A 20,493-nucleotide genomic window follows, 5' to 3' on the forward strand; every position below is an offset into this window, starting at 1 on the left:
ATGGAGTTCAATTTGTAAATGGTGGTGCCAGCTAAAGTCAGTAAGTCCAGTACAGCACAGCATTATAAAGGCAGGTCTACTTTGTTATTGATGACCTGTTAACTCATGAACATGAAATGAAATCCACCCTTTGCTTACCATGTCCAGTTTCAAAATGATTTGATCAAATCTTTAAGATGGGACTGCACTAACTAGTGGGTGATGGCAAGGAGATCACCTCCATCTCATATATACAGTCTATGGTTTCTTTCTCATCCTGTAGCCATCTTTAAACTCCTATCCCTTTTATCAGTTAGAGTCCATTAAACTTTTTAAGGGGCTTTTAAACTGAACTTTGATGGCAAAGCAACAAAATGTAGTAGTAGTAGTAGTAGTAGTAGTACACTGCAGTAAAATCAGCTCAAATAGGCCTCTATGAAGTTGCAAATTAAAAATGGAGCATTAATAAATGCTGGACATAGGGTCACGGGTCGTGTTTGTGCATTCAGTCACTGCATTTAAACTTACGCTTTTATTGATTTCTACCACCAGCTCACAGTTTGTTGATTGCAAATGCTGAAGACCACTCATTAAAATGTTAGCGATAATTGATGCTCATCTGTGTAGCCGAGCATGCTTCAGTATTCCGAGCTAATTTAGCTGTACCCTGCAGAGCGAGGGGGTTTGAGTGGGAGGACAACTTGGCACAAGGTGCGACTTCTTTTCCAACCCAATCTCTTTTCTCTGCATAATTATGTGAATTAAATTAATTGGGAATGCACATTTGCATATCTAGGTTATTTCTCTTATGGAGAAAAGGGTCTTTAGAGATTATAGAAACAATTACAAGGCAGCCAGACAGTAAAATACCTCCATTTCTTGCTTCACATCTACCATTTCCACTCAGTGTTTTACTCCAGGGAGGATTTGGCCTCTGGAGGAAAGATGTGATAACGTCACTTTGCAATATGTGCAGGAGTCAGAGGCATGAAGCAATTTAATGGACTTCACCTGACATCTTTAAATTACTCGTAGGTATTTATAATTTGTTTTGCCCAGGAGGGAACAGTTGAAATTAAGTTCTAAAGAAAATTTGATTGGAACTGTCTGATCTGATACTGGCTCATAAATGCTGGGAGAAAGACTTTTGTAAGAACACTGGGCCAAAAGCCAGAGCTTTCTAATCATCTAAGGTGGTACATTAGGCTGTCAGAGGTGAATCGACTACTGGAACATGCTGCTCGAAAGGAAGTTACTTATTATTTTAAGTTACTTATATTTTTGAATTGAAAATTGCTCCAGTAGATGTCTGGAGACAGTCACAGAAATGTTTCTTTTTGAGAAACAGTTATTATATCTCACCACAAAAAGGCAATTTTCACTGCACTAATATGAGCATTTTTCTAATTCATTTTGCCTCCATTCTTGCAAAAGCGATTCAGCAACTGCAGACACAGCCAGTAGAGACTATAAAAACCGCCGCTCAGCTTCTGGGTCTGAAATGTGAAGCTAGTGTGGAAGTGCACGGGCATGTGACTCCTGTGTTTGCCAAAGGACGTCCCACCTCCCTTGCTCTGTGACCTCAGTAAAAGCTTTGTTTATGGGCTCAATCACTAGTTTCAAGCCATACTGAATAAAACATGAAGTTAATTTGGGTAAATTATTTGTCATAATTAGCATAAAAAATAAGGATTAATCAGGGTATACTGATAGACCCCTGATTGAAAAGTTATTAACCAGTAAGCATCTGATCATCCACGCACTCTGCTCACAGCAGGTTTCAAAGCACCAAGGGTACGATCGCATAGTCCAAATATCACCTCCTACTTAATCACTCTTCCTTGACCTCAGTGGAGCTAAAGTAATCCTTAACAGTGTTTCTGGTTGTCTACCATATTAAAACTAGAACTAGATACGCATCTAATTTCACTCCGTATTTTCTCATACACGCAGAATTTGACTACCACATCCCAAGATGGCCAAAAATGCAGTGAGAGGCTTCACTAAACAATGGCTAGACTATAAGAAGTCATAGAGTGGTAATAACTCTGGAGTATAACATGTAAAAAATATTATATATATTTTAAAAAAACTCAAGCCAATGGTCCACAATATATTCTGTTTCCAATCACAGAAACGTGGGGAAAAAAGCTCACAGTTGTAGCTGGAAACAAAGGCCATTGATTGAATGATTAGTCCCAATTAATCTCAAGAGCTCATCAGTTAAGTGACTGTCACTGCTCTACAAAGCTTTCTCAAAGACTTCCTTAAGGTAGTAAAGAGGTTCAAACCAAACCTGCTTCCTGTGAGCCGGACCGTCGTTATTGCAGGTCTCTACCAATCAATGCTTTTGGAAATAGATTAATTACTGAAACATCCACGCAAAGCTAAATTGCAGTGGTATGTCTTCTAATTGGTGATTTTCCTCTGTGCTCTAACACAAGCTCCACGTACAATGACCCTGAAAGCGAATTGGTTCTGCTTTATGATGCCAGAGAAAACAATGTTCTGCAGAGTTTTCTCCAAACGAGGCAACCAAATAAATTGTCACTGTGAGTTTATGATCAGGGTCGCAGATGTCCACCCACCACAGAAGGCGGTTTTGCAATTTAATGGCAGTCTGTAAACACCAAAATAACCCTTCACCAAGAGCAGTGAAAAAAATTTACAATTTCAATAGTTTGTTAAATAATCAAGAAAATGTTTCAAGGACGTACTATTTCTGCCTCTCACACAGAATATATGAAAATAAACAAACAATCGGCATTTTGCGTTTCTTTCTTTCTTTCTTTCTTTTTTGTCCCACCAAACAAAAACCATGCTGCAGATGGAGATAAATACGCTCAGCTGCGTGGTCATCGTTGTCCACCCATGGCCACATTCATTGTATCCCCATTGTCTTTTTTCCACCCTGTTGCTTTCATGTGATGTTCAGCTCAGCCACCTCATCAAAGGTCGTGCTGCACTTCCCCCTGCACTTGAGCGTGTGTGTGATTATCTCTGTGCTCTCACATCACAGACACAGTAATACACTCAGATGAAGAAAAATGGATTTGGGTTTAAACACACAACCACACAAAACAGAGAGAGAGCGAGGGAGTGAGCTATGATGTTATTATCTTCTTCCAGGTTATGCTTTGATTTTAAGGTTTAATGTTTCGAGCAAAGGCTAAGATCAAACTTGTCCTAACAAACTAGTACTTGTTAGTATGACCCACACTGTAGTATGATTTGTATTGTATTGGGTAAGTGTGTTTTTTATTTATTCAATGCAGTTTCCTATCTTATGCTGAGAGTTGAGAAAGCTTGAACCAAGGTGCCATCTCCTGGTGCAACACAGTAATCTACCATTTCACGTGAAATAAGTGAATGCTGCCCCCTTTTGGTGACAAATATAAACTGTACAGTTTTGGAAAAAACACAAGAGCAATGTGCTGACTGTAAAATAGAATTTTGTTATAAGTATTAATGACTGAGTTAATAGCCTTTAAAAAAATCAGATTCAGTTTGAGTCTTTGTATCTGATATTTAATTTAAAAAAACTGTAAGTAAGTTAGAGTGCTTGGGTGGATGCTTTTTTAAAAGAAATTAAATCATCTTTATTGCAACATTATTAGATCCTCAACTCTCCTCTATTCTCGCTGAAAGAGGTTGAATTTCTACAAGAAACTTTAAGCTGCGCTTCCTTGACTCTCCTTGACCAGCATGGAGAGTCAAGGCTTTAACAGCTTAAGCTCATGATGGTTATCAGAAGGGAAATGAAACCTAAAGGTGATAGAATCCAGAATGGACCCACATATTTTTTTTAAAAAGAGACATAAAGATCACTAAACATTTATCCATGACACATAACGAACCGTGTTGGCAGTGAGGTCATGGACCCAATAACTTCACCTGAACATTGAACTAAAAAACACCCATAAACTGTGAATATGTAGCACACTTACATATTAACGACGACAACAGGATGAACCTGTGTGGCGCAACGTGCGTTTTCAAGCTTCCTATAAAAGAATTCCCCTATATTGAATTTTGCCTTTACCGGTTGTTCTAACCACACTGCAGTTATTAAAGTACAGAGACACTTTTAGCCTGCTGTGTTAGACTGGGAGAAAAGTATAGCCATAGACCTGAGGTTAGGAAAGAACATGGATAGTATGAAGATTGTTTAAGTATATTATTTGTTGTTTTTTGGGGGACATGTCAGCAACACAGCTGAGTGCATTTCTTTCCATCTCCAGCATGGTTTTTGTTCAGTGGGACAAATAAGGAAATTATATGCAAAATGATTATTACTTGTTTATTTTTATATAGTCTTTGTAATAGGCAAAAATACTATATCCTTGAAACATTTGATTGATTACTAAGGATCTCGCTCTCTCACACACACACACACACACGCACACGCACACACACACATAAGTTAAAGGTTTTAGTGTAGATTTTGTGTTTTGGTATATACATTTTATTTATACTTAAAAACAAGAAAATTAAATAGAAGAAAATGTTCATTTCATTAAAAAAGACAAATAAATAAAGTGAATTATGGCATGATAGTCTTATCCCTCTTCCTTGTTAATATTCATTTATTTCCATTTTCGTTCATCATTAAAAAAACAGCACAATCCAATTATTTATTCATGTTCTACATTTTTAAATCTAAAATTGTTTACAATTCAGTTTTTAAAAATATCAAATGACATTTTCCAGCAAAAAAATTGAGCACAAATGTAAACACCAACACAACACTTGAACAAAAACTTACATTGTAACTATACAAGCTAGTATTCATAGAAAGATTTTTCTTTGTCTCAAGGCTATTTCAACCGGTGACATAGTCGGTTCGCTGTCTTTGTAAAGTGGAACTTTGTGATGCCTCCATGTGACAAGAGCAATACGAATCACAAACATGATACAGGAAGCACTCAGGATCACAGCTGAGAAGAGAAGAGGAGATCAAATATTTTAATATAAATAATTAACAGTGTGCAGAAAAAAGCTTTCTTCTTCTTCAAAAATCAAGAATGCTAATTTCACCTCAGTGCAAACTTTACCTGCAAAGACGTAAATGAAACGTCCCTGAGATTCTGAGTTGTTCAGGGTGCCTGTTAACCACAGGATTACCACAGGGTAGCATGTCACAACATAACGCACGTGCTTATCCAAGTAGAAGTTCTCTAACAGAAACCTGAACGCAAAGGAGGACAGAAACAAAGGATTGTCCTCTGGTGCCCTCTGCTCATGCCAGAAACACCACTGGTGAAATTACAGAACACAGCGAGGAAGCACACTCACCAGACCAGCAGCTCCATCAGAAGCAGAGTCAGTGCTAGCATTGAACAGTCACATCTCGCTGTTTCTGCCTGATACTGCAAATATATCGTCAGGTTCAGCAAGGCAGAGAGGGTCCCCCATGTTGCACACACTGCCACTCCATTTTGAACCTTGTACAATATAATGAAGTAAGTAAGTATTATATTGCTCACCAAAGCCAATGCATGTTAATGCACAATAGAATTATCCATAGCAGCCTGCGTCTAAATCCAGAAAGTAATGCAATATCACCATTGCTGTATTCCCATATGGAAAAGAAATAGTAAAACCTTCTAAAAAAACTTGCATAAGATGTGGCCTACTTCATATAGTGAATCATATCAGGCTTATATGATTTACTCATGAAAGTGGCTGCTTTCTCATTACTTTCATATATTATTTTAGTATCCAAAACATACAAGTTTCATTTATATAATTTTTCAAGGGATCTTATATCTGTTTTCACTCTTGTATGCTTTTTATATAAGTTTCACACAAGACAGATACGAACTTTATAAGATTTATATATATCTTTTCCATATGGGTTGAACCAGGTGTGTATGGATTTTCTTTTACTTGATGAATACTACTTTATTATCAAATTTATTGTCAGTCTTTTTTTTTTTTTAATGATGGACTCATCATTTCAGAATTACAAGCAGCCAGTTTGGAAGTTGTGACCTGCTTCAGTGGTTGATCCTGAAGCGCTCGTAAGACTCTAGAAGTTTCTCACATGTGACACTTTTAATATGTTCACAGATAAACACAAGAAAGGAAGCAGATTTATGTTTTGTTTGTTTGTTTTCGGCTGACTTTAATCATCAAATGTCACACCGCTGTTGCCTTTTGCGCAGACACCACACAGCCAGGACTTATTTATGAGGATTTATGAATATGGTGTTGGCACAGCCAGCAGATTTTATGGATGAGTGACTGTGAATGGAAAGCTACTGATACATTTATAAAACGCGTACAGGTGTTACAGTCTTAAGTGCTGTCTTTACCTTTACTCTGACATAGACTACCTTGGACTGTTTTTAGCCCTTTATATGAAGAACTTTCTGGAATTTACTACTGCTTTTAAATCCTACTTCCATCCTGGATTATGTTACGAGCTCAGGTGAATACTGAATGGCAGTGAGTACCACCATATAAAAATAGCTTTTTATAGGTATCTTTTTTCTTTAGATAAACAATGACAGGTGACATTTTGCACTGTGTCATTATTTATTTAACAAAATTAGGCCAAAATATAGTAGCAGTGTGTAAAAAGCTAAGTACACCCCATGATTCACAAGCTTGTAAGACCACCTTTAGCTGCAAGTTGAAAAAAAAAGTTCTGTTTGACTTTTTCAGTCTCTATTATGGTTGTAGAGGAATTTTGGCCAACTAAACTTTATAGTGTTGTTTCAGTTAATTGGGGCTTGTAGGTATTTGTGCACAGCTCTCTTCATGTCTCATCACAGCATTTCAAACAGCTTGAGGTTTGGACCTGGGCTGGACTATTGAGAAGTGGCTGCCATGAATTTGAACAGTAAATAAACATGCTAACTGAGGCCTGTAATTTTTGAGTTGTAGCTCTTGTTTTTGGGTTTTTCTTTGGCCTTTTGGCATCAATACACACCTAAATGCTTTCAGACAAACAAACAACCAAAAGTGATGATCGATTAATATTAATCAAATGCATTTCATTAGCAACACCTGGCTGCCACTTAACCCTCTTAATTCCAGTGGGAGTAGTAAGGCTGCCCTTGGCTTTTCACTGGACTGTATATATAGTTTTACCAGGATTCTGAAGAGCCAGAGGTCTGTGATGTGGTATTTGTTCAACCAGGCTCCATAGATCTTCAGACCATGACAGGAGAAAAATAGGGTAATGTAATCGGTGAGCATCATCAATACTGAGGTTATCAGTGTTGGCAGCAACAATCTATACACACAAACACAGACACACAGACACACAGAAAACAGACATTTAAACTGGCCCAAATGACAGTAAATGATACAGCTGATTATCTTGTTTAGAGAATTGGATAACTGTGCTCGTTCACTTACTCTCTGTCATAAAGAAACAGCCATGTAATGTTCAAACAAAGGCTGATTATAATAGAGACATGAAAGCCATGGGGTAGCACTGCTGGCATGGTGTACATCCAGTCATAAGCATTCCTGTGGGGAGCATGGATAATATTGTTAGATAGGGAGAAAGAGTGCAGAAAGAGTGCCTGTGGGGAAACAATCAGACTCATAATACAGCGTGAGAACAATCTGCAATATCTAAAGAGAAAATGACTGCACGGAGGCCGTCTAAATTGCCTCTGGACCAGGTGGGATGATTTTCCACATGCAATTTCTCATATATGAGATAAAAGAATACAAAAATCGAATCATTTCTGGAGTGTGATGCAGTTGCCAAACATTGCAGTCTCATGTGAATTGTATGTGTAAATACAACAAATGGGACATACCTTCTGCAGAGTGCAAGTAAAAAGTATATATACATGGCCAAAACCCAAAAGTATGTGAAATCCCACACAAAAAAAGTCCACTGAGCAGGAGTTATCTGTGTTGTATACTTAAGTGTCACATCCTCTATGCTCTGCTTGAATACAACTGTAGGGAGATAAGCATTGCACTGTTGTAAGCAGTTTGTTATTTTCCCAGTACTATAAGTGAGTTCTTTTTACATGAATGAATTCTTCTGGAAATATTTACCTGATCTGAAACCAAATCCTGAAAGCGAGTTGAACGTGATGGATGCTAAAAAGGTACACAAGCCAACCAACATGAGCACCACACGGGCTGGGTTTTGATTTGCCATGCTGTTTTGCTGGAGGGTAAAAGTCCACAAGAGGATAATTGGTCAATTATAAATAATTAACAATGAAATATATATATATATATATATTCTCAAATATTTTTTTAAGTAGCCAAATCTACACTTGTGTAGTCTTTCCCATTCCTTCAACAAATGCAGTTAATGTCCTACAGGTCAGAAAATGCCACAAAATAACAGCTTGCCTTGGGTTGATATATATTGTGTCATATCTTTTTATGATGCTGCAGTGAGCGGCAGGTTATCTTTACCTATCATAAAGAGATTGCTGTTAAAGCAGTTAAAAGCAGGTTAAAGAGTAGTGAACAGCTTGTGAAAAGAATGTGCTAGCATAATTGAGGAGAGAGAGTAAAAACAAACAGCGTTAACCTACCTACAAGAAAAAAGCTTGTAAGCACGGATTACAAGCAAACTACAAACATTGGGCTCAATAACATGTTTTCTATGATATGGTATTTGATATTATAACATGATTTTCATTATTCAAACATATGTTTATGCAGATTACATATATATATTTTTTTATTTAATAATTTTTAAGAAACTACACTTCCACTGATTATTTTTTATTACAGTGAGAGTTTTTTTTTCCACATGTAAGTCACTTTAAAGATAAATCAGTGCAGGTTTTGTGTGTGCAGCTTGCTTCCACACAGTGGCACCATTGCATGATACTGTGGCAGTGTTTGAGTGCATACTGTATTGAAGTGCCAGTAACACTATAGCTCATCAGCTCATTGTATATGTAATTAATCTGTAATTGTACGATTTTAAAGGAAAGTACATTTTTGGGGTTATGATGCTGTTTTCATTCCTACTAGAGAAGTGATCCTAAAATTATGACTTTGGTTGAGGCACGGTGCATGGTAGGGTGTAGATGACCAAACTGAGTTAAAAATAAGCAAGCGATCATGGTGACTGCAGTTTTATTATTGATTAAAAGTGTGGGGCATAAATTCTTTTATACTATCAAAATGGGACAGATAACAGGATGAGAGCCACTGGAAAACTGTAACAGGCTATACAGAGTCTATGTGAAGTCAGTTGAACTGAAACGGACTGATTCTTATATAGTGCTTTTTTACTCTCCTGGAGTACTCAAAGCACTCTATACAACATGCCTCATTCACCCCCACTCATACAAGCACTTCTAAACACAAGTGCAAACTAATCTACATTCACACTCCGATGAACACATCGGAGGGCAACTCCTTGCCCAAGGATATTTGACATGCAGACCAAGGATCGAACCACCAACCTTCCAATGAGTAGCTGATCTGCTCTACCACCTGAGCCACAGCCACCCCATAAAATTCAGTTTAGTTAGGCGACTCTTTTTCACCTTGAATACGACAGTTTTCTACCAAGCAAAGCAACACACAAAGTGTATTTGACAATTTTTACAAACTGTCAAATACACTTTATGTGTTGCTTTGGTTGTGTGTTGACAATTGTAAAAATTGTCAAAAACAGTTTGATATATTCCTTAACTTGTGTGTCATTTTGTGACTGGTGATTTGGGTTTACGTTGTTTATTCTGTATTTTAAGCTACTAAGACTTCAGAAAAGAGCAGTCACTTATCCAACTGCAAAAGCATGGTAGGAGCCGATGCCAATTAACACTGAGTGAGTGGTAGTGGGTACACCTTGGACAGATCACCAGTGTCTCACAGGTCTACTGTACCTGAATTCACAGGTTAACCCTACATGCATGCCTTTGAACTGTGGGAGGAAACCAGCCTAATAGTAAGACTATAGCTGGTAAAATCATATAAAACATGGGTGTTTGTGTCTTTCTGTGTCATTTTTCTGAGGATATAATTATTCTGCAGCCAAGGATTGAGATCGTGGGCAGCCGGACTGTGACACGGCAGCACAGCTGAGGTTAAAGGGAGCACTCAATCCAGGAAAACTCCCCCACCAGATTCCTCACCCGGCACCAGCTGTTGTCTAGTGGTGTGTTCCACTTAACGCTCTGCAATAATTAACGCTGAGTTCCCCCAGCGGAACTTGGATTGCGGGCTTTTATGGACAAACACGTGGAGTCATAAACACAGGTATGCTATTATATATGGAAGACTCACATTTTCTTGATGCTCATGAATACTAACATGACCATCAAGTCCACAGGCTCTTTGTTAAGACACTAAATATACAACTATACTACTTTTTTATGATGCTGTTATCCCACAGTGGGTCTGGATGATTCTTTCAAGTTGACTGAGTGATTGCTGTGACCTGTACTGCTGGCAGAGGACAAGGTCCAATTTGTCGGCTGCTCATCATCTAATGAATGAAATCATATCCAATTACACGCCCGCCATCTTTGATCACTTACATTATGAGAGATATGTGTATGATGGGTTTTATTAAAGATCACTGTCAGCTCAGTAATACATTATGATTCACTTTATGACTCATGTACGTCTTGGCAACAGTGAATTTTCACCCCCTTCTGAATCACACAGCGATTACATCCAAATACTGCTAAATATTAACATACTGTCAACATTTTTTGGGGGGTGCCAGCATGAAAAGCAATTACCTTGGACAGACAGGGAATCAGATAAAAAGAACAGAACAGTTTGTTGCTGGAATTCGTGATCAATCACAGCAAGAAAAAGAAAAAAGTGTGTTTGAAAAGATCTTAAAATTACAGCTATGCATGGCAACAGCTTCCCCAGCATCATTTCTGTTCAAACTAGATTGGACAATTGGGACATTTCTACATGAACCGTTTGGTAATTAGGGACCGTGACTAACAAGCTCTGTGTGTTTGGACCGTTTATCTTCTCGCAGCCCAGGCTATGTGACTTTCACGCTGTATTTATGGACGACATTTGTGGATCCCTCTGGAACCAAGGCGCCTAATGTCACTATTACACTGCCATGACCAATAGCGGTGACTGTGCCAACTAGATTACAAATGAGGATGGCAAAGGACAGCAAAGGTGAGAGTGGAGGATATTAGCCTCCAGATTTAATCAAGACTTACTCAGAGTCCCAGAACTGTAATTTAGCCCTTTATTAGAGAAGTGTTAAAACTGTACACACCATTGAATCTTTAGGAAAGAAAAATAAGATGTTTAAGTCTCTAAAGCTCAGGCTTAAACAAAACTATGAGTTACACCCCAGTGGGGTTTGTTAGGAATCTAAAAATTACTCACTCCTTTTGACCAAGCAGTAGACTCCATGTTTTCTCTGATATAGTTTTCACATGTATCACATTCAGTGTGATAACCCTGCTTTTTTTTTCACTCACATAAGTCATACGAGAACAGAAACTGAAATGAAATCATTTTGTTCTGGTGGAGTCTGTTCAAATAAAATTTTCATTCTTTTAAAACTATGCTACTGTTGTTTACTGTAAGCCTGCATTATCAGTGACGATCAAGTTTGGACACAGATAAAACTCAGGTTGCTTACAGAATAGACTTACAACCTTTCTAAATGCCTGCTGGTTGTGTAACTGATTCATTCTCATAAAATTTGAATTGATAAAAAACAAAACAAAACATTGTAGCAGGTGCCAGTTTGTGGAAGCTGTCCTGTTGCCCAATCATCTTTAATAAAGATGGACATCCCTGTTCTGCCTAGGCATGTTTTATGTATGTTGCTAGAGCCTGTCTGCATAACTAGTATGCCAAAGGCAGAGGAGAAGAGAACTCGTGGGTGTTTGCGGCAAATTTTAATTTACATCTGCATCTACACGCTCGTGATATGAAGGATCATACCTATGTTTTATCATTTCATCATGAGATATTATTATGATCTCTTTTACCGAAGAAGCAAACATGCAAAGGAAAGAGACGCGACTGGCACTGGATTAAACGTTACCCTCTTCCTCTTCACATCAAGCATTTTTTTTCTTTTTTCTTCTTTTTTTTCTTTTTCTGCTCATTCTGTTGGTTTTTGGTTTTTGCCCTTCTCCCCCGTCCCTCTTCTCAGCTGTTTCTCTTTCCCTCTTTCTTTCTCCCCTTCTTTCCCCCAGTCAAGTCTGTCCCATGTTCAGTAAGTGAAAATTAAATAAACAATAAAAGGTGAATCAAATGGACCATTATGGCAAGGCTGGGATGGTCAATTTGGTAAAGTAAATCCGTTGGGCATCTTTCTTTGCCTTTAGACAACAATTCTGATGGCAAAAGAGCCAAACGGGACAGGCAAAAAAAAAAAAAGTTTGATTACCTTCTTACATGACATGAGAGCTTATTTGCTAAGTCCAACAGTGTTACATCTACTTCAAAGAAAGTTTCCCTGGCACCAGCTAACAGAGGGTAACAACAGCAGGTACCGTCAGAAAAGAGACATAAAGTGAGTAAAAAACGTCCTAAATACAGTTAGAATTTATTTAGAACTACAAATTAAATTTCTTTTAGCAATTATTGTTTTTTAATGTCACAATTCCAACACTGCTCCTTTATCCAGGCCTGGACCAGCAAAAGTGACCCGAAATTGGCACTCTGGTGGAGTTACTTTGTGTGTGAGAGTGTGTGTTTATAAGTAGTTTTAAACCTTGTGATCCACAAAACAGCATAACAGTAAAAGAAGAACTGACTGCGTGACAGTCAGTGCGGGAGCAGCGGCTTCGCTCATGCGCGATTCATTTGCCGTTTTAATGCACAGGTGTGAACGTCTCCTGCCCTGATAGCAGCTGGGGGAGGACTATCCTCCGCCTGTGAGCGGCAGCACCGCTGCTTGTTGAGAGTAAGAGCGATACGCGTTTTCACGTCAAAAAGTCGTCATAAATAAGTCTCCAATAATACCAGAGAAAGTCGCCAGATTTGTCGCTAGTCGCTTTTTAGAAAAAAAGTCGCTAAGGGGGTCTGAAAACTCGCTAAATATAGCGACAAAGTCGCTAAGTTGGCAACACTGCTGCAGCACTCGGCCGGGGCGGAGCTCTCTTTGGGCTCCTGCCCTTGGCATGAACACCTGCCACTAATCAATCACCTGTAGCTTAGCACCATTCCCGGACCCTACTAAAGGAGCTCAGAGCCTCTCGTCACTGGAACATTGAATCACCACGTTAGTGAGAATCCCAGTTTATAGATTGGTGAATTGTGTCACGCATCGTTAGTGATTGCTGTCCTTCCTGTCTCCAGATCCCCGGACCCTTCCTGTTTCCCCACAATCTGAGCGTGAGTGAGTTGAGAGCGGAGTGTAAGGAGCGGCTGAGACCCCGCGTGTTTGGAGCATCCGTCCCTTTCCTCTTCTACCCGTGGACCCTTCCCCAATCCCTCAATTTTATAAATAGCACCTGGTGTGTAATAAAGCTAAAAGTCTGAACGCAACCCGCTGCCTGCGCTTGAGTCCAACCCGCTAGCCCCGACACACACAGGTTTTCCTTTATCAGACTTTATCAGACTTTTGACAATATGACTAAATCTGTGCAAAACAATCAAAACTGATATAAGTTTAAGCTTTGTGGTCAGTGCTAATTTGCACATATTAGTAGCCTATGCCAAATCACTGAATAAAGATGACGTTGGCATGCTAATATAAGTATTTAACTTGTTTCATTGTAAACTATTGTCTTAATTTATCTTCATCTTTAAATCTATTCAGAAAAAACGAGAATGTCACAACCAACAGCTTGTGTAACCAAGATGAAGGATGACAAGCAGACATTTCTTTGTCTTTAAAGACGACAGGCTAAAAACAAATCCTAATTTGTTTGACTGAATTCTTTACCACCATCACCCAATCACCCAATTAAGGACCATCTCTCACTGTCAGACCTCTGTATGGGTGCTGTCATATTCATGACTGCCCACATATTGAAGTTGACTTAAAGATTTCGTTGCTGTCATGCAAATCTATTCCTTGCTCTCACATGAAGCATAAACAGTTTTCCTCAAATTACCCATCCTGTCCAAGAAATAATGCATAATTGAACCGAAAGAAAAGCTAATGGAAGGTAAAGTGAACATTTAATATGCAGAAGATTAATTGGTGCCCTCCCAAAGGGGACAAATCTATGAAAAGCAGTCACTGCAGAGAGATCCATATCAAGAGAAATAAGATGTGTGCTTTGGTATGGCTTGGCTCCTCTGGTCTGTGTCATGATTAATTATACTTCTGTAGAGGTTGTATCTCATTAAGTTACTGATAGTGTAACTGTGGTTACTCTAGAGTAATGATCCTGCACCGATACCCCAGCGTCAAAGCTTTCCTTTTTGCAAACTAACATTTAACAGCGCATGTCTTCCTGCAGCAGCATGTCTCTCATTCACCAGCTTTCTTTCTATCCATCATCCATGATTTACTTTCATATCCACCCACCCCCGCTCTTTCATCTCTGAATCCAATACTGTCGGAGCTATAAACTCCCAGCAGCAGAATACATGGTGGTTTAGTGGCATTGTTAGAGGGTTTCAAATGTGAAACTGCTTGATTCCAGGGAAGGTTTGCATGGATTTGTTTCTCACAAAGACATTTTTCCCTGAAACTAGAAAAACTCCATTCTTGGTGCTTTACATTGTATTATCCATTTGCATTATTCTGTGCTGAAATGTTGTAATTACCATGCCATGTCTAATTCTGCTGCAGTTGGTTATCCATGTATTTCCCAGTATCCTGCAGAAGTAGAACTGTACTTGTTGCATCTGGGTAATTTGGAGAGTACAGCAGTAGTACAGCAGTAGCAATAACAAATCATTTTTCCAATAAGTAAAGTTAGTGCCATTTAAAATTTGTAGCTGCAAGAAATCTACATCTGTAAGCCACAGCTTTCAGTCGCTGAATTTGTGCCCTTTTGTTGAAATTAAGTGACGCGCTGACAGGTACAACATCATGACAGAATTTTTTAACAAAATTATTTCAATATAAACTCAAAAAATATAGTAAATGCACACTGCATTTCTGCTCCTATAGTTTAATAACTTAACTTACATGAGCATATTTAGGTTTTGTTTTTGTTTTTTGGACTGGTTTGGGCAATAGAGAGAACTCCTGATAGATGTGACACAAACTGACCCTTTTTCAAGGTCGTAGTCTTTAGTCAATATGAGAGAAGGTCTTCTGACATCTGTCATTTCAGTTTGGCCCAGAATCATAGGAAAAGGAAGAAGAGAGAAGGAAAGGGCACAGAGCATGAAAAGGAAACAGAAAGCAGTGCAGTGAAGCAAGGATAATGTAGTCCCTGTTTGGTTCTGTCAGCACCTTCTTACCTGTCAGTGAACAGTTCAGGCAGGAATTGCTCCAGTCTGTCTCAACCAGAAGGACATGGTAGCTACACGGTGACAGAAGGTAACAACACAATGCTACGGTACCAATAGTACGAGCTTATGCCCAAGAGTAGGACTTTCTTTCAAATGAAAGAAAAGATCTTGTGTAATGAAAGCCCACTGGAATGTATGAAATATGTAGTGTCAAGACTGCTCTGTGGTTATTAGAGAGACTATCCCATGGCTTCTCCATGACTGAAGGGTCAGCGCTTCAGTTTGTGCACCATGCTGTGTATTCATCTGGACAGTTGTCTTCTGTCCTGTCAAGATGTTTCTCAGCGAGCTTGCTTGAGTTAGACACTCACAGCTCAACAATGAAAATGTAAAATGTAGTCCAGCAAGGGTAAGTACAGTTTAAAAGGAAGGGGCAACTTGCTACTCTGGGTCCTCACATTAACATGCTTTTATGTGTCTGTGTTTTCTTGTTTTATGCTATGTAATATCTGGTTTGTGCTGATTTTCACACCACTTTCCAGTTTAATTTCGGGACATATCTGTGGTTTCCCCTTCTCATATCATAGGTTAAGTTATCAATTCTTTAGACTGAGAATTTGCAGAGAATTTAAAAAACTCGAATGATCACAAACAAGGCATACTGAGAAACTGACTCAGTAGTAAGCTCCACTTCCTCACAGTAAGAGAGTCCACATGGGGCCAGGGTTTTACTGTGTTTACATGATCTCCTAGTCAGTCCTCATGCAGGGATATGCTACTCCAAGCTTTCAGGATGGGTTAAAAATGGAGATCAATAACATATTTTTATTCTCATCGTATCTCTTCCTTTTTGCTCTGGTGTAGGGAGGACTTTAGTCTTTTTCCTTTACCCATGAATCTTGTTCTTTCCTACTCATCCCCTGTGCTGACAGATGACCGCTGTTACACTCTTACTCGTACTGTTCAATATTTAATACTTCCCCATGAATTTCTTTTGTAAAGTTTAGCTAAGTGTGAAAAGCAAAAGTCCCGTAGAGGGGAATGAGAGGCTAAGCATGAATGGCAGAGGGCAGCCGCGTGAATGTGAGAAGTAAAAAAGTGTAAATGTCGCCTATTCTGTTCTGAAAGATGAGGAGTTTGATTCTTTTTTAAATCCAGTGGTTTAGAGTGTTGAAAGTAAGGCCAGAGGTACAAAAAAGACTTTTACCAACTTGGTTTTAGTGGTATGTGTTAACTCTTTTATGATAATCCTTAATACATGAACTCAATCAATAGAACCTAAATGGATCAATGTGATACAATTCCAAGATCCGATTTGTTCATCCTGATCTGAAATAATGTTTATCTAATGATTTAATATGTACACACACAAATCACTCACAGCATTGTGATTTTATAATATCAGCATTTCCAGGGGCTTGTAATTTTTTAGTTTTTGAAAAACTCATTTTGTATTCCACCCCTACATCTGAATTATTTAGCTCCAGTGCCATTTCTATTCTTAGTATTTTTACTAGTGTTTAGATGGCTGCAGACGAAGACTTAGCATGAAGTAAACACGATAAGCAGCATATTGTGTATGTTCATACAGATCATAAACAAATTCTTCTGGTTTGTGCATCACCTCAGTTCTTTCTTGTGAATATGAATGTTTAGTTATGTGCATGAGGACTTGTAATGAGTTATCATTTCCTTGGGCTAAAAGATGTGCAACATTAACTGTGAAATTAGAAAATGCAACATGTTCGTTCTATCTTTAACTTCAGACCTTCACACACAGCATCTGCCATTGTAGTACATTGTATGTGTGCACACTTACGTTTAAAACTACTGAAAGGTTTAAATTAGATAGTAATGTTTACCCGTTATTTTCCAGCCTGGAATAAATTTTCTCCAAGACAAAGAGGCTTGGATTAAATCAAGCTGGAAAGCAACAGTCTTGAAGGGAACATCAAAGGTTTTCACATGTCCCTCGGGTCTCTTCCACGAGCACCGATCAAAAATGCTGGGTGGGAATGTGCTTACAGTCTCCTATTCAGTGAAACTGATTTCATCCAGCCACGCCTCGTAGCCGAGAACTGCTAATCTCTCAAGTCTGAAATTGTTCTGAGAGAAGCAGCAGAAGAAGGACGAGTGGCAGTAGAGAAAAGGATTGGAAGGTAGAACTGAAATTGGCTGACATCTGGTGCATACTACTGCTGCAATCAATAAGCTTTCAAAGATGCAAATACATATTTGTTTTGTTAATTTTTTCTTTAATTTCAGTTGCTATGCAGTCTAGATTCCTTTTACTTTTATTCACCCAACAAATTTATCTCTGCAAGCAAATTACTCTTTTAAAAGTTCAGCTAGTTGATGCTTTGGTCTCATTTTTAAACAGACTCATTAGGATTGACACTGTTATGCTGTCATTGCTGTGGCAGCATCAGCAGAATTTTTAATGAATGATTAATAATTTACATGAATATGGCTTGTGCTTCATCTCCAAGCATCATAAATATGATTAATCAAATAAACTGAAATGTAATCATGAGCCACCAGATTATTCTGTTGACAGAGTCAATACTTAAATTCACATTAAAATACTGAAGATTACTAATATTGAATTACAGAAAGGCAAATGAAAAGAAAGCAAGACATGTATTCTTAATTCTTATAATAGCATCTTGGAGTTCTTTGAGAGCTGAAGAGTCTGTGATTCCTGACAGACTATCAATATGTCATTTGAGGGTAATTGTGATGACAGAATCTAACAGTTACTTTTCACTTTCTGTCATTTTTTATATGTTTGCAAACCTCCTTTGGACTGAATTATTGATAAATAGCTGGCTGTTGCATGCTGAGTCTGAGAGAAGGGTAAAACATGGTCCGGATTCTTTCATAGACCGGCTACACAAATGCATACACCAAGAGTAGCTGTTCAGTACAAATTCGTTGAAAAATGTCTTCAAACACTGCTCTCTTTTTTAAAAATACAATATTAAAGATTTTCCATTTTGCTAATTTGGTTAAGTAAGCGTCATGGATTTTGTTTTTCTTGGCAAATTTTGAAGGAACCAAGTCTCATAACACACTTTAATATGTGGGCCTAGGTAAGCGTCATTGGTCTTCTGCTCATCCGAGATACTGTGATGCAAATCGGACAACACATTCATCCTCAGGGACTAAAAGCATCAGCACAAGTTCCCTTGAAGACATCACATACAAACTCACGCACACACACAATCCAAGTACAATGCATACACACACGCTCCTGCGTTTAGATCTCTGCCCTTGTTGTTCTTGAAGGACAGCTCTGAGAGATTTACTGCTGTCAGCTTCGAGGGAGAATTTAGTTTTCCCTTCAGAAAGAAAAGTCTGTCATCGCACTGGGATCAGGCAGGCTTGAATCATTACACCCATAATGAACATCAAATGGAATGAAATGAGGAACAAAAACTGGCTAGTGTGATTTGTACAAATTTCACCTCAGTTCATTTTTAATGCTTCACCAGCAACGCAAATAATCAATCTTATTTGCATACAGAGCAAGTGTAACAACTCATTATAGCTCTATTTATTTATTTTCTCCTCCCTCCCTCTCAGGCTCCGGGTTGTGAGTTGGGTCACAGAAATATTGATTTCACCCACACTTTCCGGGAACGCCTTTATTGACTGACTGCCACCAATAAATTGTTGATCGCTTGTTGATGAAAAGCCTTTGGGCTACAGTAAATCCTCCTAATAATGTGTCAATGCAGCTATTTTCTTGTGCGCTGTCAAAACCAAAGCACAGCCATGTATCACATTCTACATGCATAAGTGATTTGGTTAAACCCCGATCTTTCAAAATCCAACACCAGTCTATGGTGCTGCTGCTGTTGTTACCAGGGTTTTGCCATTGAAGTATGCAACCTTGTTATCAGATTCAGGCTGCCTGGCAGGCATAAAACACTGGCTGGCATGCTATGTTGGTTCTTGTTGTTGTTTTAACTAGCAAAGTAGCCTCCAGTCATTCAGCAGTGTCACTGGCAGAGAGAGCGTAATGGGAGAAGTATGCATTATGTGACACAGTTAAATTTGTATTATTTTATTTATCACGTAAGATATATTATATATTATCACGTTGATATAAGTTGGCTTAAGAACTGAGGCTAAAATGCAGTTCTTGATTCCTTTGGTAAGATGGGAATTGAAAACTTTAGCTCAGGGGTGTCAAACTCAAATACACAGTGGGCCAAAATTCAAAACTGGAACAAAGTCGCGGGCTAAGATTAATATTTATTGAAAAAAAATCTTCCTCCAGATATAAGAATGAATCTTTTCTTATGGACTCAAATAAGTTTTGCTGGAAAACTGAATATGGAACAAGCAAAGCTTAATACTAAACAATATATATATTAGCTGTATAATACCAGTAGGCCAGCTCTAATAGTAATTTGGTATGGCTTCGCGGGCCAAATGTAATTAGGCTGCGGGCCAAATTTGGCCCGCGGGCCAGAGTTTGACACCTATGCGTTTAGCTTAAAGAGCTGTGTTAATCATTTATCCCTAATATTTTAGAGAACTTCCCTCTCAGATTACTGGCTTAACTGTGGTTTCTAGGATATTTAAAAGTAGAATGGGAGGCAGAGCCTTCAGCTTCCAGCTCCCTCTCCTGTAGAACCAGCTCCCAGTTTGGACACCCTCTCTACTTTAAAAATTGGTCTTAAAACTTTCCTTTTTGATAAAGCATGCATTTATGGCTGGATCAGGTGACCCTGAATCCTCCCTTAATTATGCTGCAATAGGTCTAGGCTGCTTGGGGCTTCCCATGATGCGCTGTGTCTTCTCCTCTCACCTTTAAACACCTCTCTGCATTTAGTCATTAGCTACTATTAGGCTAATATTGGCTCTCTTTCGGTGTGTCTTTTGTGCTGTCTTCCTCCCCTCACCCCCAGTGGAAAAATGGCTGCCCCTCTCTTAGCCTGCTGGAGGTTTCTTCCTGTCAAAAGGGAGTTTTTCCTTCCCAATAGCGCCAAGTGTTTGTTAGTAGGGTGCTTGTCTGGGTGTTTGGGTTTCCTGGTATTACTGTAGGGTCTTTGCCTTACGATATTAAATGCTTTGAAGCCGCTATTGTTGTTATTAGACATACCTGTCAATAACTCCTTGTACAGCCTCAGTATTCCTGTTGTTCAGGTAAATGTTGAGTTATAGCAATATTAGCTTCTAGCTGTTAGTAATTAACCT

At 38.6% G+C, this 20,493-nt stretch overlaps 1 long non-coding RNA gene across 1 annotated transcript; it reads right to left on the reverse strand.

The window, feature by feature from the left end:
- Positions 1-7,282: 7,282 nt before the first annotated feature.
- LOC309714020 lies at positions 7,283-20,471 on the reverse strand. Its single transcript, XR_014278783.1, has 4 exons — positions 20,399-20,471; positions 8,008-8,122; positions 7,761-7,905; positions 7,283-7,461 (listed from the first exon to the last, which is right to left on the reverse strand). It is a non-coding gene; the product is annotated as an uncharacterized lncRNA (long non-coding RNA).
- Between the last annotated feature and the right edge of the window lie 22 nt (positions 20,472-20,493).

Source organism: Aulonocara stuartgranti (genome assembly GCF_965226115.1).
Source record: "Aulonocara stuartgranti genome assembly, chromosome: 9".
In the NCBI taxonomy this organism is placed as follows: Eukaryota; Metazoa; Chordata; class Actinopteri; order Cichliformes; family Cichlidae; genus Aulonocara; species Aulonocara stuartgranti.